General features: G+C 38.5%; 1 protein-coding gene and 1 long non-coding RNA gene across 7 annotated transcripts in view; one reads left to right on the top strand and one right to left on the bottom strand.

The window, feature by feature from the left end:
- The window catches only part of KIAA1958 (KIAA1958 ortholog), a 126,849-nt gene that overhangs the window by 65,806 nt on the left and 43,241 nt on the right, over positions 1 to 17,802 (top strand). The window lies entirely within an intron of this gene.
- LOC123332955 overlaps positions 11,832 to 17,802 on the bottom strand; it is a 38,839-nt gene continuing 32,868 nt past the window's right edge. The window contains exon 5 of the long non-coding RNA XR_006550164.2: positions 11,832 to 11,964. This is a non-coding gene — a long non-coding RNA (uncharacterized LOC123332955). The remainder of the gene's footprint in view (positions 11,965 to 17,802) is intronic.

The following is a 17,802-nucleotide window of genomic DNA, read 5'->3' on the forward strand; positions in this document are numbered from 1 at the left end:
GGACTGAAACTTGGTCTCCTGCATTGCAGGCAGATTCTTTACCATCTGAGCCACCAGGCTGCAAACAGCATTATCTCATTCTTTTTTATGACTGAGTAGTACAGCAAATCTGGAAAACTCAGCAGTGGCCACAGGACTGGAAAAGGTCAGTTTTCATTCCAATCCCTAAGAAAGGCAATGCCAAAGAATGTTCAAACTACCACACAATTGTATTCATCTCACACACTAGCAAAGTAATGCTCAAAATTCTCCAAGCCAGGCTTCAACAGTATGTGAACCGTGAACTTCCAGATGTTCAAGCTGGATTTAGAAAAGGCAGAGGAACCAGAGATCAAATTGCCAATATCCGTTGGATCATTGAAAAAGCAAGAGAGTTCCAGAAAAAATCTGCTTTTGCTTTATTGACTACGCAAGAGCCTTTGACTGTGTGGCTCACAACAAACTGTGGAAAATTTTGAAGGAGATGGGAATACTAGACCACCTGACCTGCCTCTTGAGAAATCTGTATGCAGGTCAGGAAGCAACAGTTAGAACTAGACACGGAAACCAGACATTTAGACTGGTTCCAAATGGGGAAAGGAGTATGTCAGGGCTGTATATTGTCACCCTGCTTATTTAACTTATATGCAGAGTACATCATGCAAAATGCTAAGCTGGATGAAGCACAAGGTGGAATCAAGATTGCCGGGAGAAATATCAATAACCTCAGATATGCAGATGACACCACCCTTATGGCAGAAAGTGAAGAGGAACTAAAGAGCCTCTTGATGAAAGTGAAAGAGGAGAGTGGAAAAGTTGATTTAAAACTCAGCAGTCAGAAAACAAAGATCATGGCATCTGGTCCCATCACTTCATGGCAAATAGATGGGGAAACAATGGAAACAGTGAGAGACTTTATTTTTTGGGGCTCCAAAATCATTGCAGATGGTGACTGCAGCCATGAAATTAAAAGATGCTTGCTCCTTGAAAGAAAAGTTATGAGCAACCTAGATAGCATATTAAAAATCAGAAACATTGTTTTGCTGACAAAGGTCCATCTAGTCAAAGCTGTGGTTTTTCCAGTAGTCTTGTATGGATGTGAGAGTTGGACTATAACGAAAGCTGAGCACCGAAGAATTGATGCTTTTGAACTGTGGTGTTGGAGAACACTCTTGAGAGTCCCTCGAACTGCAAGGCGATCCAACCAGTCCATCCTAAAGGAAATCAGTTCTGAATAGTCATTGGAGGGACTGATGCTGAAGCTGAAACTCCAGTATTTTGGCCGCCTGCTGTGAAGAGCTGATTCATGGGAAAAGACCCTGATGCTGGGAAAGATTAAAGGTGGGAGGAGAAGGGGATGACAGATTATAAGATGGTTGGATGGCATCACCAACGAAATGGACATGAGTTTGAATAGGCTCTGGGAGTTAGTGATGGACAGGGAAGCCTGGCATGCTGCAGTCCATGGAGTTGCAAAGAGTCGGACACGAGTGAGTGACTGAACTGAACTGAGTATTGCGTTGTATACATGTTCCACATTTTCTTTATCCATTCATCTGTCAGTGAACATTTAGTTTGTTTCCAGGGATGCATCAAACTCCTGCCCTGGAAAGGATACCGAGACCAGTTCTACACAGACCACACAGCTGACTGTGGGAGTCAGATGGCAGTGTTCTTCCAGGGCCATTCTGGATTCTAATCTTGAAAGAGACAGCATACCAGAGATACCTACTGCTTTTTTTTTTTTTTTTTGGAAGTTGCTTAGTCATGTCCGACTCTATGCAACCCCATGGACTATACAGTCCATGGAATTCTCCAGCCCAGAATACTGGAGTGGGTAGCCTTTCCCTTCTCTACCTACTATTATTTATATAGGGTTAGTTTTTGTTGTTGTTTTTTGGTTTTTTGATCATTTAGTTTTCTTTGTGAGGCAGATAGAGGAGTTGTTTATATATATATATCATTCAAATGCTGGATGTAATAGAACAATGTTCTAATCTAAGGGATAAAAATATGCATAAGTAAATATATGCTTATGTGTATATGTATGCATATGTATACATACATATAAATGCAGACATAATTTTATAAGTTCCTTATTCCACAAGAAATATATGACTCTTCTTATCAGATGGACCAGTACTAAATTTGCTTTCTTAGGCATAGTCTTTCCTGCACCTTCCTGCAGGAAGACGTGCAACACAAATTCTGAAAGCTAAAAGAAGCAGAATTAAAAGTCAGGCTTAGTTTATACCATCAGTTCCTCCTTGTTATAAAGGGGTGCTTATCTGAGGATTGATATGGCAGGGAGTGTGGGCACTGAGCTAGTAGAGCTTGGCCACTCAGAGTTTGGGATCAGACGTGCCTAGGTAGATTCCCAGCCCTGTCTCCTACTGGCCTTGTGACCTTAACTCAGTTCATTTCTGTGAGACTCAATTTCTTCCTTTGAAAAGTAATAACAATTGTCTGTCTCACAAGATTGTTTGAGGACCAAATGCAAAGTATAGGTGAAGCACTAAAGAGAGTATATGACATATGATAAACATTCAATGAACAGTAGTCTCCATCATTATTCTTTTCATTATCATTGTTGCTATTATTAGAGTGTGCTCAATACTCTTGAATAGTCAAGTAGATTCTGATTTTGTGCATTAACATTCATCCATCTACTAAAATGGTCCATGAACCAGTATCACCTGGCTTCTTACTAGAAATGCAGATTCTCAGGTTCCACCCCAAACCCACAGAATCAGAATTTGCATTTTAACCATGATCTCTAGGTATTCGTATGCACACTGAAACATGAGAAGCAGGGATGTAGGAAATGCAGGTTCCACGTTAGATGGCACATTGTTACTCCTTCTGACTGCACAGTGACTTTGAACACTCTTCCTGTTTGAGAGAATTCCCTCCTTTGTGTATACGCACTACCCCATTGGAGAGGCCAGAAACTCTCTTTTCCAAGTTGATAATTCAGTGAGGGCACAATCTTGTGACCTGAGGCTTTGCCATTCAAATGCACTCACTGTAGACTCTAACTAGAAGTACCTAAAACTTCCCTGGCCATCCAGTGGTTAAGACTCAATGCTTACAATGCAGGGGGCATGGGTTCGAGCCCTGTTAGGGGAACTAAAATCCCACATGCTGCACAGCATGGCCAAAAATAAATAAGTAAAGAGGTCCCTACAGGAATCTGTTTTGGAAAATACAGTCCAATTTCTAGAGGCAACAGGAACAGGATTCCACCATCCGAGGCCTAAGATGGAGTTTGGTGGCTGGTTTGTCTCCACCAGGGCAAATCAGTGGCTTGACCACTTCCATATCTGGTTTCTTGGTGTTCTCGAAAATTATGTGGCCTTTATTAAATTCTTTTTCTGCCTAAACTAGCTAGACTGGGCTTTCATTGTTTTAAACAAAGAAGCTGGAGAAATAGAACCTCTGGATAATTTTACCCTTGAATTGCCTTCGGTAGTGAGTAGCAAAAATACAGAAAGTTTGGTAAGATCTAATAAGGGAGAGTGAGCTTTGTTTCATTAGGCCTCTTGTTGTTTAGTTGGTAAGTCATGTCTGACTCTTTGCAACCCCATGGACTGAAGCATTCCAGGCTTCCCTGTCCTTCAGTATATGCTGTCTATGTTTGTCATAGCTTTCTTTCCAAGGAGCAAGCATCTTTTAATTTCATGGCTACAGTCATCATCCCCAGTGATTTTGGAGTCCAAAAAAAATAAAATCTGCCACTGTTGCCATTTTTTTCCATCTATTTGCTATGAAGTGATGATCTTGGTTTTTTGAATGTTGAGTTTTAAGTCACTTTTTCACTGTCCTCTTTCACCTTCATCAAGAGGCTCTTTAGTTCCTCTTGACTTTCTGCCATTAGAGTGGTATCATCTGCATATCTGAGGTTGTTGATATTTTTCCCAGCAGTCTAGATTCCAGCTCATGATTCATCCAGCCTGGCATTTCACGTATTTTAAAAAAGCAAGGTGACAATATACAGCTTTGATGTACTCCTTTCCCAATTTTGAACCAGTCTGTAGTTCCATGTCCCATTCTAACTCTTGCTTCTTGACCTTCTTACAGGTTTCTCAGGAGGCAGGTAAAATGATCTGGTATTCTCATCTCTTTAAAAATTTTCCACAGCTTGTCGTAGACCTCTTAAAAGAAGGTAAGTGGACTAGATGCTTACCGAGTTTATTCATGTGCTTCTTCTCTTGTAATGCTCAGGGCGGCTTAATGGAGCTACCAAGCACTCTTCTCTTCAATCCCAGCGCGTTGTGCACAGTACCCATGCAGTCATGTGTTGATAGGTAGTCAATGTTGAGAATGTATCCAGGGGGAAGTTAAATACCTGCTCCCAGGAGTTCCCAGGACTCACTGCTTGGTATTTGCAACATTATCTAAAACCAATGACCTTGTTCCATTCAACTCTTCACTCACCTAATTGCACAAGGAGGAAATCAGGTCCCTCTCTCCCATTATGATATGGACTTCATGTCCACAGGAAGAAAGAGCAGGTCAAAACCTTGATGAAACTGCATATCCTTAAACGTGTTACTGACACTATGAACCTGTTAAGGATATTTCTATCAGCACCCCTTCCCATAGCCTTTTGGAGGCTACCTTCTACCCTTCAGCTGAGTGTCACAGGTCTCAGTTGTTTCTGTACATGAAGATAACCACCTCTTAACTCTCCTGCCTGAGTGTCACAGGATCTCCTGTCCGCTGCCTAAGTGTCACAGATTCCCTTCTCCCCAGCCGATCAAAGGGCAGTTCTCAGAGTGGTGGTGGTGGTGGTGGGAGTTGTCTTAGGTTTTATCATGTGTAGCAGAACACCTGTGATCAGAATGAGTTTAAGAAACTGGGGATGGTGGTCTCCAGCCTCTGGCTGAGGGGCACTTTCCTCCTTCCTTCTTTCCTTCCTTTTTCGTAGTTCTTAGACAAGACAAAAGTTGTGGTTTTAAGTTAGTTTTTAGGCTTGTTTTCTACACTTGGGGAAGGGGATAGGGAGGAGATAATGTGATTAAGTGCATACACTCATTCTGTTCTAAGAAAGAATTGATTATATTGTCATGTCTTTTCAGAGTATTTAGGTTTTTACAAAGAAAGTTTTACCAAGGCAGTAATTGAAAACCCATTATACCTTATATAATATAGTTTATAACTTATGATAACTTATATATAACTTATTATAAAGCTGTCATAATTAAAGTGGAATAGTCTGACCAAAAAGATAGACAAATAGAGCGATGAAACAGAGTAGAGAGCCCAGAAAGACACGTACACGTGTGTGGGAACCGTATGTGAAAGAGAGGTGCCAATGGATCACGGGGAGAGGATCCACCAGACAGTGGATGGCATTGCACAGTTGGTCTCTCATGTAGAACAAGATAAAGTTAGATCCTTACCTCACATCAGGCATGATAGTAAGTCTCATATAAAGATCTAAATATGAAAATATAAAACTTGAAACAGCTTTAAGGAAATCTTGCTAAGTGGCCTTGGTGTTGGGAACAGTTTTTTAAATGAGACATGCAAAAAAAGCACAGACCATAAAGGAAAATACTGAAAATGCTGACAGCTATTAAAATTTTAACTGGGACAAGGGATATTGTAAAGTTAAAAGACAAGCAATAACCTTGCGATGATTTTAATGCACATAACCAAGAATATTCATTTACAGAATATGTGAAGAACTGCCACAGATCAGTAGGGAAAAGGTCAAATAATCCAGTAGGGAAATGAGCAAGGGAAGTGAAGAGGCGCTTCTAATAAGAGGAAACCCATATAGTTAATAAACATATGAAAAATGCTCAACCTCACTGGTAATCAAGGGAATGCAAATTAAAACAGCAATATGATACCATCAGAAAGGCAAAAATTATTAACTTTACTCCAAATGTTGCTTAAACTATGGAGAACATGCTGGCGGCAATATAACTTGGCACATCCACTTGGGAGAGCAATTTATAGTATCTTATAAAGTTAAGTGTGTGCATGTCATACAACCTTGGAGTCCAGTTTCTAGGCATCTGTCCTAGAGAAACTTCCTAACATGGAAAAGGAGAAAAGTACAGGGGTGTACATTGCAACTTTCTTTGTGATAACAAGGAAGAAAAATCGGTTAACAACCTTAGTGTCTGTCGGAAGATAAATTGTGATATATTTTTCAGTGGAATATAGACATCAGCCAGATCTGCATTAATTAGTATAGATATATCTTTGAAATGGAGTTGCAGAATAATATATAGAGTACCAAACTTTAAAGTGAATAAACCTCACTGTGTGTTGTATGTTACGTTCTCACATACCACGTGTAGTTATGAAACATAGGCTGGAAGGAGACATACCAGTACACGATGTGTGCCTTTGGGAGAGAGGAGGGATGACATTGAGTACACGGAAACTTGAACTGTATCTGTGATGTTTTCTTTTAAAACTATGGAACAGATATTACATTATTAACATGTATTAAATCTGGCAGAAACACGAGTTCATGTTATATACAGGTAACAGAAGCACAGTGCTTCATTATGAAAATCTGGGCACACAACTGCCTAGGTTCAGGTCCCAGCTCCGTTACTTATTTTCTGGGTGACTTTGGCAGGTCATTTAATCTCTCTGTCTCGTAGCTTTATCATCTGTAAAATGAAGAAAATAGTGGATCTATTCTCTAGGGTTGATATAAGGGTTAAATTAATCCATATAAAGCCCTCTGGTTCATTGGTAAGCATAATTTGGTATGCTTTTTTGTATGTTTTTAAATGTGAGTACTTTTATAATATAGCTCATGAAGCATCAAGTTGATTGTGGAATATTTATGAGATAAAGGCATTATGCCATTATTGTTATTACTGAATATAGAAGGTTTTTTGGTAAGAAAGCAAATTTTACTAACATTGTCTCCCAGTATACTTGTTTATAGACAAAGAATTAGAGAATTAGTCTCACAGATTTCACTATGGCTTTCCTCCTTATGATTATGATATGATGGGTGAATTATTTTTTTAAGTTCTTATATTGGAATGAATAAAAACCACAAAAGCAAAATGTCCTGTATTATCTATATATATAGCACTTTCATTTCCAGGATCAACACTACTTGAGTTCTGTGAAGAAGGGATTGTTTCCTTTAGTTTACTGACTGGAAGTGAGGTACTAGATGATTTGCTTGGAGTTCCAAAAGTATAGTTTCCTACTTTTTATCTAAGAGAGAAAGGGTTGGTACTCTGGTCCCTGGTCTCTATCTCTGGCTGTCTTGGTGTAGGAATAGCCCACACCAAATTGTTTCTCCTTCCCTTTCTTTCATTTTTAGGTCATGCCTATCACTTTTCCAGAGTTTGGGCTGCTAGAGTATATCATAAAGCGATTGTTTTTCCTGAGAATCATTTTTAGGAAAACCTAGGGTTTAATAGAAGGAGTCACTTAATCAGAAGTAGGAAACATGTATCACAGTCTCTTTTTCTACTAAACCCCTGGACAAGTTGCTTGCATTTCAGTTTATTAAACATTTATTGCAAGATCTGCTCTGTGACAGGACTAGTGAAAATACAAAGATGAATGGCAGATTCCCTGACCCCAGAATACCGTTGTGTAGAGAAGGAGGCAGACAGACCAACAAGACCGTATCTAAGAGGTATATAAAATGCTGGGGAACACATGAAAAGCAGTTGTCTCAGCCTTTGGGACCCAAGGAAGGGTATTTCAGGGTGATGGAGCGACATGAGCAAAGACATTGGCGCATGAGCACACAGGGAGGCAAAGGTTTGAGTGTGGTGCGAGTGAATTTCAAAGAGGCCAGGAGAGCTGCTGCTGGAAAGATGGACTGCAGCCACCTGTAGAAGACTACACGTGAAGTCACAAACTTAAAGGGAGAGCAGAGGAGCACAGTTCCTCTGTGTGATCTTAGAAGATCACCCTGAGAGCAATGGGGAAGTAGGGACTGGGACTGAGGACTGTTTTACAGGGTAAAAATTGCAATAATTCAGATGGGAAATGGCAATAAATGCTCAAATGAGGCAACCACAAAGGCATGGGAGAGCAGGAGACAGGTAGATGATTTGGAAATTAGACTTGATGACTTCTCTGTCCAAGGCGCAACACTGATTTAAGTAACACTGAAAGATCTTCAGGACCCCAAATATTTATAATATATTCAAGGTTCTCTGTATATAGGATGAAACAGCCATTAAGAATTCTGAAACATGCTATGACCATTTATTCAACAAATACCTATTGGAAGCCTACCAAGTGCCAAGTCCAGGTTGGGTACTGCAGTTACTCAATGAACAAGTAATGAACAAGACAAAAACATTATTCTTGCTCTGCCTGCCCTCTAAATGGGAGACAGACATTTTAACTCTTCCTCTCTCAAAACATTCCTAGTTTTAAAAAAACAAAACCTTGTCTTATATATCCTGAGCTAAGATGCTGTTAAACTATCAGTGACTTTATAAGACTGAATTTTTTGCCTTTAGATAGCGTATTTTTGAAGAGGAGGGTGATATATGGCTAAAAGTGATGAAGTGAACAATTAGGCCACTATGATAAATGAAAGGAAGGTCTTAGCTGGGAATTAAAAGTACAGGGGCTACAGGCAACCTATTTCACATCATAATTTATTTGAGATACTTATTACATACCTAAAAATAACATGAACTTAGTTAAACTTGTAATATTGCTTATTTTTACAGACAACTAATGATCTTTCTTTAAGAATTACAAATATAATTGTTTACTAGTTTTCTGAAAGGCAGAAGTAGAAAATCAAGTTAATTGCTCTCAGTTGTACAAATGCATAATTTTCTGAGAAATCAATCAGTTTTATCAGCTTTTTTTTCAATGCTTCACTTCCTTTTTAAGTATCATTTGTCTTAATATTTTACAGGAAAATCTTCCGAGTTGACTTTTTATTTCTTTAAAATAGAGGCATTTTTCTATTTTACCAGTAAAAGTAGCAAAAACTGTTGTTTTTATATATTTAAAGCTCATCAGCATATGATTGAGACCTCCCAGATATGCAAAATGCATCCAAATACAGGAGCCTAGCAAATTGCTGTAAACCTGAAGATCTAATTCTCTTCAGTGAATTTGGATTTGAGTAAGACTGCTAGGAAACCAGGCGCCAGTTCAGAATTGAGGAGGCATTGACCTTGATTTTCTAGCCATGATATTCATCCCTTGTGGTCTGGAGAGATGAAATAATGTACAACCTGTGGGCAGACAAGTCAGTGTCAGAGTACCGCAGTCTTAGTTAGCTTCAGACGTCATCCCTGTTTCTGTTTCCTGCGAGAAGCAGCGGGCTCCACCCGCTCCTTCCAGATTGAGCTGCCTGACCATCTTGGGTCTCAGCAGGCGTGGGCAGAGTGCAGGTGACCCACTGTAGTTAGGCCCAGCAATAACTTCTCTTTCAGTCTGGATCTCATTTATATAACTAATGGCTTGTGTTCCCAAGGGTGTATTAGACCCAGAAAAAGTATTTATGTAACATGGCAAAAATGATGAGTTGTGCTTCTGTGACTGCAAGGTAATTTTAAGCTTTATTTTAGGTGAGAACAGTGATGAGCACAGTGATCAGAGAACAGTGAATCTGACTTAATGATTGATGCATCCTAGGTGCTTTATTGACTTCAGTTATGATACACGTAGCAGCCTGATTCTTCAGTACTGCCCTAAAACTTGGATTGCTTTCTTAGACAAAAACAATAATTTTATTGCCTTTTTCAGTGTTCTTCATTTTTGTCAAAGTTATTAATGTATTTGGCAGTCCATAAATGCTGAACAATAACAGTCTCACCTCATCTTTCATCACCTCATAATTCCACTCTTCAAAGGTAACTTCTTTTGAGTCTTTCTATTTTCAGTTCTTCCAAAATTTGAAATAAACTGTTTATACTTCTGTTTCTTGATTTTTTTTTTTCTTGGTTTATCAACTTCAGAAAATACCTTCAGATTCCTTGTTATCAATGGTGAGGATTTAACTCAGTTTGTATTACCCTCCCATTATTTGATTATAACATCACTAAAACACACAGTTACCAACAGAAAACTAAAGATAATGAAAGAAGAAATAAATATGCTTTCTCAATCCAAGGGTGAAGGTATTAGTGTTCATATGCTGCCTTCTGCTGTTCTCCCCCTCTTCTTGTCATCTTCTTAACTTCACAGGATTGTCAGTATTTTCATTTTCTTCTGTGGCCATAACTGGTCTTTTCTTCTTTATCCTTAGGTTGACTGTAAACATCCAAAACCATTTATATTGTTTTGACAGTGTACATATTGTGCGTAACTATTAGTGTTCTCAGATTGAATTACTTTTCATCTTGATGAATTTCACAGCATTTGAGACACTGAAAGGAGAATATTCCTAAGGGCTGTTATGTGGATTAATGACTCAATCCATGTAAAGGGTTTAAAACTGCCTGGTACAGAGAGTAAGTTCTCACCAAGTATGTCCCAGCATACTTTCAGAGCTGTTAAAATGTGAAGAAGTGCATCTTACAGTCAATGAAATATGGTATTATTTTAGTTTGGGGGTTTTGTGTGTGTATGTGTTTTCCTAAAATTTTGGTAGCATATTTTGACAAAAGAACAGTGTGCTCTTACATAGCTTTGTGGTCCTGCCAATGTTCCCACATTGGGCCTTCAGCCTTGCTGCTGCAGTTTGGACAAGTTGATTTAATGTAAGCCTGAGGTAACCCTCCCACCTATCCTGAGTTTTCCCCTGGGTTGTAACCACTGTTCTTTAGATTTCATGTTTCCCTTTACTTTCTCTTTTTTTTTTTTGGTGGAGTTCATCAAATAATTTCCCAAGAATGGATAGGTAGGAAGTAAACTTTGAGTCTTTAAATTCCTAAAAATTCCTTTCTGAAATAACTTTTGAAAGTTTTCCATTAGTACTTGTTTCTTTTATGAAGATTATAGTTATAATAATTTATCAAATCTTTGAGAATTTAAATTCGATTAAAAAAATTACTTTCTGTCTTTGAATTTTTTTCCTTTATTTTCTCTGTTCTTTTTTCTTCTTTCTTCTCTTCAGTGCAGCCACTTTTCTTCCGATGCCTCATCTAATTGTCTGTTCACATTTAAGAACACAGGACAGGAATCTGGTGTTGGTTTCTTCTCTAGTTGTGTAAATAGGTTTGCTTCCCCTCGGTCCTTTCCTGTGTGAAATGTAGGTATTGCCAGGCAGGGCTCTGTAGAGAGACGAGTTGGAAAATTGGTGACTGGTCAGCAGGCCTCCAAAGGCAGGTCTCAGGCACCAGCGCCACATTGGAGGCCTCAGCTCTCCCGCCATGACGTGTTTGTTCAGTTTTCTTAGCAGTTTTGTCTGGCCCTTTTAGCATCTGCAGTCATGTGAACAGGAGCATCTCCCTCCGTGTCCTTGGGCATGCAGGCCTGTTCCTGTGATGGGGCTGGAGCCAAGTTCAGGGTCCCTTCCGATTTTCCAGGGGCACGGATGAGATTACCTCCTGCAAGGTCCCTGTGTCAACCTGACTGTTGGTGACTGTGGCTGGGATGGCCAGAGCCCTGTTGCAGGCCCTTTCAGAATCTCCAGACTAAGTTGTGTGGGCTTCCCTCTGGGGCTCCACACCGCAACCAGAAGCTGGAGGCACGTAGGGTCCACAGCCAGAACCAAGATCTGTACGCTATTACCCAGCCTATGGGTGGGCGTGACTCCTCCTGCGTCTCTTGGCATATAGTGCTGGTGACAGGATCACAGCCAGATGGGGGCGTAGCTGAGTCCCTCATGATATGGCACTGTTTCTGGCTCTGTAACCAGGACCGTAGTCGGCGAGTCAGCCACTTGGGCGCGAGCTTGCCTTCTCAAAACAGCCATCCTTGGTCTTGGACTGTACCAGGGTTTCACAATCTCTGACCCAGTCCCAAAGCTCCCACAAAGGCACTTTTGTACATGGATAGATGCCAGATTGTTGTTGGGAGACAGGGTGGGGATGTCTTACTTGGCCACCTTGCTGATGTCACGCCCTGAGAAATTTAAAAATTAGATAATTTAAGTATTACTTAATTTTTTACCTAACTTCATTCAGCAAGAAAAATAAAGGATCTTTATGATCCTAGAATGTGCTGTGCCTGTAAATTTGACTTTAGGGTTTGGTTCAATGAATAAGAAATACATATTTATTAATACCTGAAATGATATTTCATATAATATTTTTAGTCTCTGGAGTATATTCAGATTTATGTTACAAGTCACTAGCTTTTCAACACCTTCATACTGTTATAATTACTGCTGCTAAGTTATTATTTTATATAATGGAAAACAGCCATCTCATTGTTAAGAAAAGGGCTTTATTTTCCTGTTTTGCCTGTACTTATAAATGTGCAATAGAAAGCCAACCCATGTAGATAAATATTAAAATTTTTATTTTATAATGAACTTTTCAAAAATATGTTTTGTTATTATCCATTGACTCAATTAAGAGGAATTGGCATCTTCCTGTCCAATGGGTTATTACTTCTTGGATGGAATCTAATGAATATTAATAGCATCACTCGGAAAAGGAGGGGATAATTTATTAGAGTTTTGTGCATTTTCATTTTTACGTGTTATCTGTTTTCTTTTACTCTATGTGCCATACATCTTTTGTTTCCGAGTTGATGAATAATTCCTTTGTGGTTTTTACTGTATTATGCATTTTCAGTAAAAGATACTGTCACATTTTGATCCTTATTAATTAAGATATGCAGTTCTGTAAATTGCATGGAAATTTAAAGGAAGAAATGGTTTCTAATAAAAAGAAGTTTTCTGTAACCATTTCCGTTGTGATATACCATTTCATCTCCTAAATTCATCAAATGTTGCCTCATGTATTATGCTTGAGTTTGTTCTCACTCATTGAAGCCATAGAATTTTAGCAAACTCATGAACAGTCACTTTTCAAATACTCAGTACTGACATACTGATGAACTGTTAACAACAAATGGTGATGACTGTTTTACTTTCAAAATCCTCGTCAGTAGGCAGGGTCATATACGGTTAGCTCTCTGATTACTGCATGCAGAATAGCAGTTACAATAGCTAATACTTACAGACTGCTTATTATCTCACTAATTACTTCTGGTAACTCAGTTCTCACAACTCTGTGAAGTTAGGACTATAATTAACTCCATTTCGCAGATGTATAAACTGAGGCAAAGGAAGGTTGAACTTGCCCAAGGTCATACAATAAGAGGATGGGAGAGCTGGGATTCTCAGCTACGCAGTCTGGTTCCCAGGTTTCATGCTCTTCACCACTAGGCTACTGACCGTGGTGATTCTTCTACACATTTCAGCGTTCATCATTTTAGTGCGTAACAGGCCTCTTAGGATGTGGCCCAGTTTTCCCTTAGTTTTTTCATTTCCCCAAAACTTTGCCAAAACTTTTACTCTTCTTTTTTAGTTCCAGTTTCCATCTGCTTTTATTGTCTAATTGTCTCCACCGCAGGGGATGAAAATTAAAGTGCTTTAGCAGTTGAGGAGACGTGTACAGATGTGCCTACAACAGTGCCTATCGTGTTGAAGCACCAAATGTATTTTTATTAAGTGGTGAACCAAATATGCAAATACAAAAATTTCCAGAAAGAAAATAAGAGATAACGTTCATTTCCTGTTTGTTTTAGGAAAATTCATTAGGGCTGCTGTGTGGAAAACAGTTTGAAAAGGGGCAAGAGTGGACATAGGGAATTCTCAATAGCTAAGAAAGGAATTTCTGTGAAATCAGTGGATAATAAATCCAGTTCTAAACTCTTATTAAAGTCTTAAAATATGTGATTTCAGATGATCAAAAGGAATATGTCAGAAATAGTAACTTATCCAGGAATTACCATGTTAAAGTTTTCCTCTTAAATGTGAGACAGAGCAATATTTTCAGAAAAAAAAATTGCAAGAAAAGTGTATAGTTAATAGAGAATGGACTAGACTCTTGGTGATTAAAGAATACTATTTTTAATTAAAATTTTAAATTGAAGAGATATATACCAAGTACCCAGTGGCTGTCTTTGAAGGATGGATTTATGGGCAGTTTTTCTCCCTTTTTTAACCTTTATTTTCTGGGGAAGTTTTTTATATTAAGTGTGTCACTTTTATGATAAAATGAATAAAATTATTTTTATTATTAAATGTGTTACTTTCATGATTAATGAATAAAATTATTTTTATTAGGGGAAGTATACTTGATCTTTTCCTCAGGTAAATAGGTACCCGTGTGAATAAAGGGCCATTAAGCCATATGTTTTTAGTGTGGGTTTAAAAAAATTTTTAAATTGAAGGATAATTGTTTTACAGTGTTGTGTAAAGCAGTTATCCTCCAATTAAAAGTAAAAAATTTTTTAATGTATTTAAAAATTTTTCAGTATTTCTAAATTAGAAAATGCTTACATATGCAAAGCATATTTAAGAGTATATAAACCCACTGAGGGAAAATGCATTCATGGCTGAATTCCTGAACTGCACAAGGACTAAGTTTTACTTTTGAAAAGGGGTTAACATTCAAGAAGATTTTACTTAGGAGTCAGATTTTGAAAGACAGGGAAAGGACACACAGAGGTTGGTGAAATAGTGCCTGTTTCACAGTGTTCTGCACTAGAAACTAACGGAGTCATCATGAAATAAACTGAGTAGGAGAGTCACGCTGTGAAGCATGTGACTTCAGGACTGAAACCGTGGAAAATATGAATGTCCCATCTCTAATGAATCCATGTATCTTCTGTGACTGACCTAAGTCAAGAAAAGTAAAAATTAAAAAACAAATTCTTTTTGGAAATTGGGTATTATGTGTTGTATATCCAAGTCTGATAGCAGCTCACTGTATATTTTATGTATCACACCAGCCGCAGATACTTCAGACACATCAGAAGGTATTGTTGATTCAGTGTCTCTGGCAGTATAATAAAAAAATGCAGGAGAAATCTCTAGTCTCTAATAAGCAGTATATCAATGAGCGCTGTCAGATTCTGTAGAAAATTCCACAGCATGATTTATTACATTAATTACAGTCATGTGGGTTTCATGCTGCTAAGCTTGAAAATGCAGCCACATTCGAAGGTTGATTTAAGAATATATTTTGGCCCAGATGAAAGTGCTCCTTATTGTGATTAATACAGTACAATATTTATTCTCTCGTTCTACACTTTTGCCTTTGGAATGCTAAATTTCTTTTCTGTGACTTGAAATTAAGTTTGAGATTTGAGAAGCTTCATCTAGGTTTTTATTCACGCCTGTCATCTGGTCTCCCTTTTGCCTTTTGTGTCTCCTTGGTTTGTCACGGAATGTTGAATCTCCTCTTTGTGAAGCCTGTTTGAATTTACTCCCTTCTAAGCAAGCGTGGCTGGCCTTGAGCTTCCCTAGCTAACGGGGCTGCCCTCAAGACTTACTGCGTCACAGTTGGGCTGCTGCATCTCTTTTTGAGTAGGAGGAGCAATTGAGGAAAAATCTTCCTTTTCTTCATTTAATTCAAAATAGCAGCCTTCTTAGATGAGAGAATTCCATGCTTATACCTTTGTTTAGTGCCTTACTGGAGTCATACAGTCACATCTTCTTACAGTGACAGACTGAGCTTATCAGATCACAGGATTCTAGGTCATGTGGAATGAAAGGTCTCCTGAGAGCCGTTTTAGAGATAGATGTTAACTCCAGTTGTTTCCATGTGCCCATGGTGGGGTATGTTCACTTATGCCCAATGTTGGTGGCCTTTATAAATCCGTCTTGGAAGAATTAGTAAATATTTGCTACAGATTAAAGCATCAGTAGAGAAGGACTCGAGTGAAGTAGGAAGACATTGATTTATTGAGTTGGAAGACATTTCTCAGCAGTGATATGTATAAAGAGTTGAATTAGATTATTTATGTGTCCAACACTGAGCTAAGTGGTTTGCTTTCCGACCTTAATTCTCATACAACTCTAAAGACATAGGTACAATTATTATATCCATTTAACAGTGGAAAAAACCGAGGCTTAAGTTTAAAAGCACATGCAGATTCACATAACTAGTTAAGCAGCAGAGCTGGGATTTGAACATAGGTGTTCTTATCAGCGGGAGCCATTAACCATTCACTACACTGCCTACATCAACTGCCCTGAAGGATGGAGCAGGCAAGGTTAGAGTTTAAAAATGATGTTTGGCAATTAGGGAAGCAGTATTGAACTTAATAAATTTGGAGGTATTATGAAAGAAAAAATCTGAATCCAGTGGGTTTCAGAGGGAAACAATTCTTTGACTCATCCATTGTTTTGTTGGATGACAATATTAGTCCAGTATGATTTTTTATAGTATTTTTCCCTGAATAGAACTCACTTAAACACTTAGGAAGCACCTCTTCTGTCTGGGACATAAAAACGTTCAGATTGGAAAATCTGGCCATCCTAGCAGTGTGGCAGCTGCTCTGAGACTTGGGCTGAGGCTTATTTGAAAGAAGAGTCATTTTCTAGGCCTTGTAGGGGGAAGTAGAGATGAAGCTCTGTTTTTCAAAACATGGCCTATTCACTCACAGCTCTATTAGAACCACCTGAGAACTCATTAAAAATGGAGACTCTGCACCCTGTTGGCCATAAATTAATTCCTTGTTGCAAGGATCTGCAAGTCAGTGCCTAGTCTTGACACAAGTGATGTCTTACCTTACCTTCCAACAAACATAGCTCCTTGGCCTGATTGAATTCATATATGCAGACAGCAGTGAATATGGGTGAGGAAGAGGCCTCAGTTTCTTCGGCCTGCACTTTGTTTATTTAATAAATACTGGTGTTTTTTGTGCTCTATTTTTTTCTAAATTTTTATCAAGGAGAGAATTCTCCAGAGATTCTAGAGTCACATGCTGTACAACCAGGAGAAATGAGCAGATGACTCATGTTTATTTAAGTGATTTCTGCTTCAGTGAAAAATACTATCAAAAATCATACCAGACTGACTGGTACTATTGTGCTAAATTTTCATGCTCCTGAGTGTATATGTAAGAAATATATTTTACTTCCATTATTGGAAATGATTAACTGAGCATAAAAATAATTTGCTGGTCAGATAGCTATAATAGCATATAAGTCTGGCTTCAATTAGTTATGTTAACAATCCTAGAAAATAGCCTAGAGTTTTAAGGTTTTAAGGAAAAAGCATTGAAATGTGCAATGAGTTGAGTGTTTAAAGGAGAAAGAAGACATTGACTTTTTAATGCTTTTTATGGTAGTTATAAGGGTATTGGAGAAGGCAGTGGCACCCCACCCCAGTACTCTTGCCTGGAAAATCCCATGGACTGAGGAGCCTGGTAGGCCGCAGTCCATGGGGTCGCTAGAGTCGGACACGACTGAGCGACTTCACTTTCACTTTTCACTTTCATGCATTGGAGAAGGAAATGGCAACCCACTCCAGTGTTCTTGCCTGGAAAATCCCAGGGACGGGGGAGCCTGGTGGGCTGCCGTCTATGGGGTCGCACAGAGTCGGACACGACTGAAGTGACTTAGCAGCAGCAGCAGCAGTATAAGGGTATCTCACTTTGTTTTCTACCTGTAAAGTAAATATACCTGTTTTTTTTTTTTTTAATAAATTTACAGGGGTTAGAAGCTATTGCTGTATTTTAAAAATGAAACATGAATATTGACAAATATGACTTTGGATCCCCTGACAAAATTAAAGTAGGCCTTGATCATAAGATTACCAACCAGGCATATTTTTTTAAAGTACTAAGATCATTTTCCTTGAACATAGAAAGAGTCATAAGAAAATTTATATCAAATGAACATATGTATAGAAGAAGTAAGAACGTAGTAGATGGATGACACCAAAATGCCAGTATAATCTCTTTTTAAAGTGGAGGTTAGGATTGGGGGGATATATT

The sequence above is a fragment of the Bubalus bubalis genome, chromosome 3 (genome assembly GCF_019923935.1).
Source record: "Bubalus bubalis isolate 160015118507 breed Murrah chromosome 3, NDDB_SH_1, whole genome shotgun sequence".
NCBI lineage: Eukaryota > Metazoa > Chordata > Mammalia > Artiodactyla > Bovidae > Bubalus > Bubalus bubalis.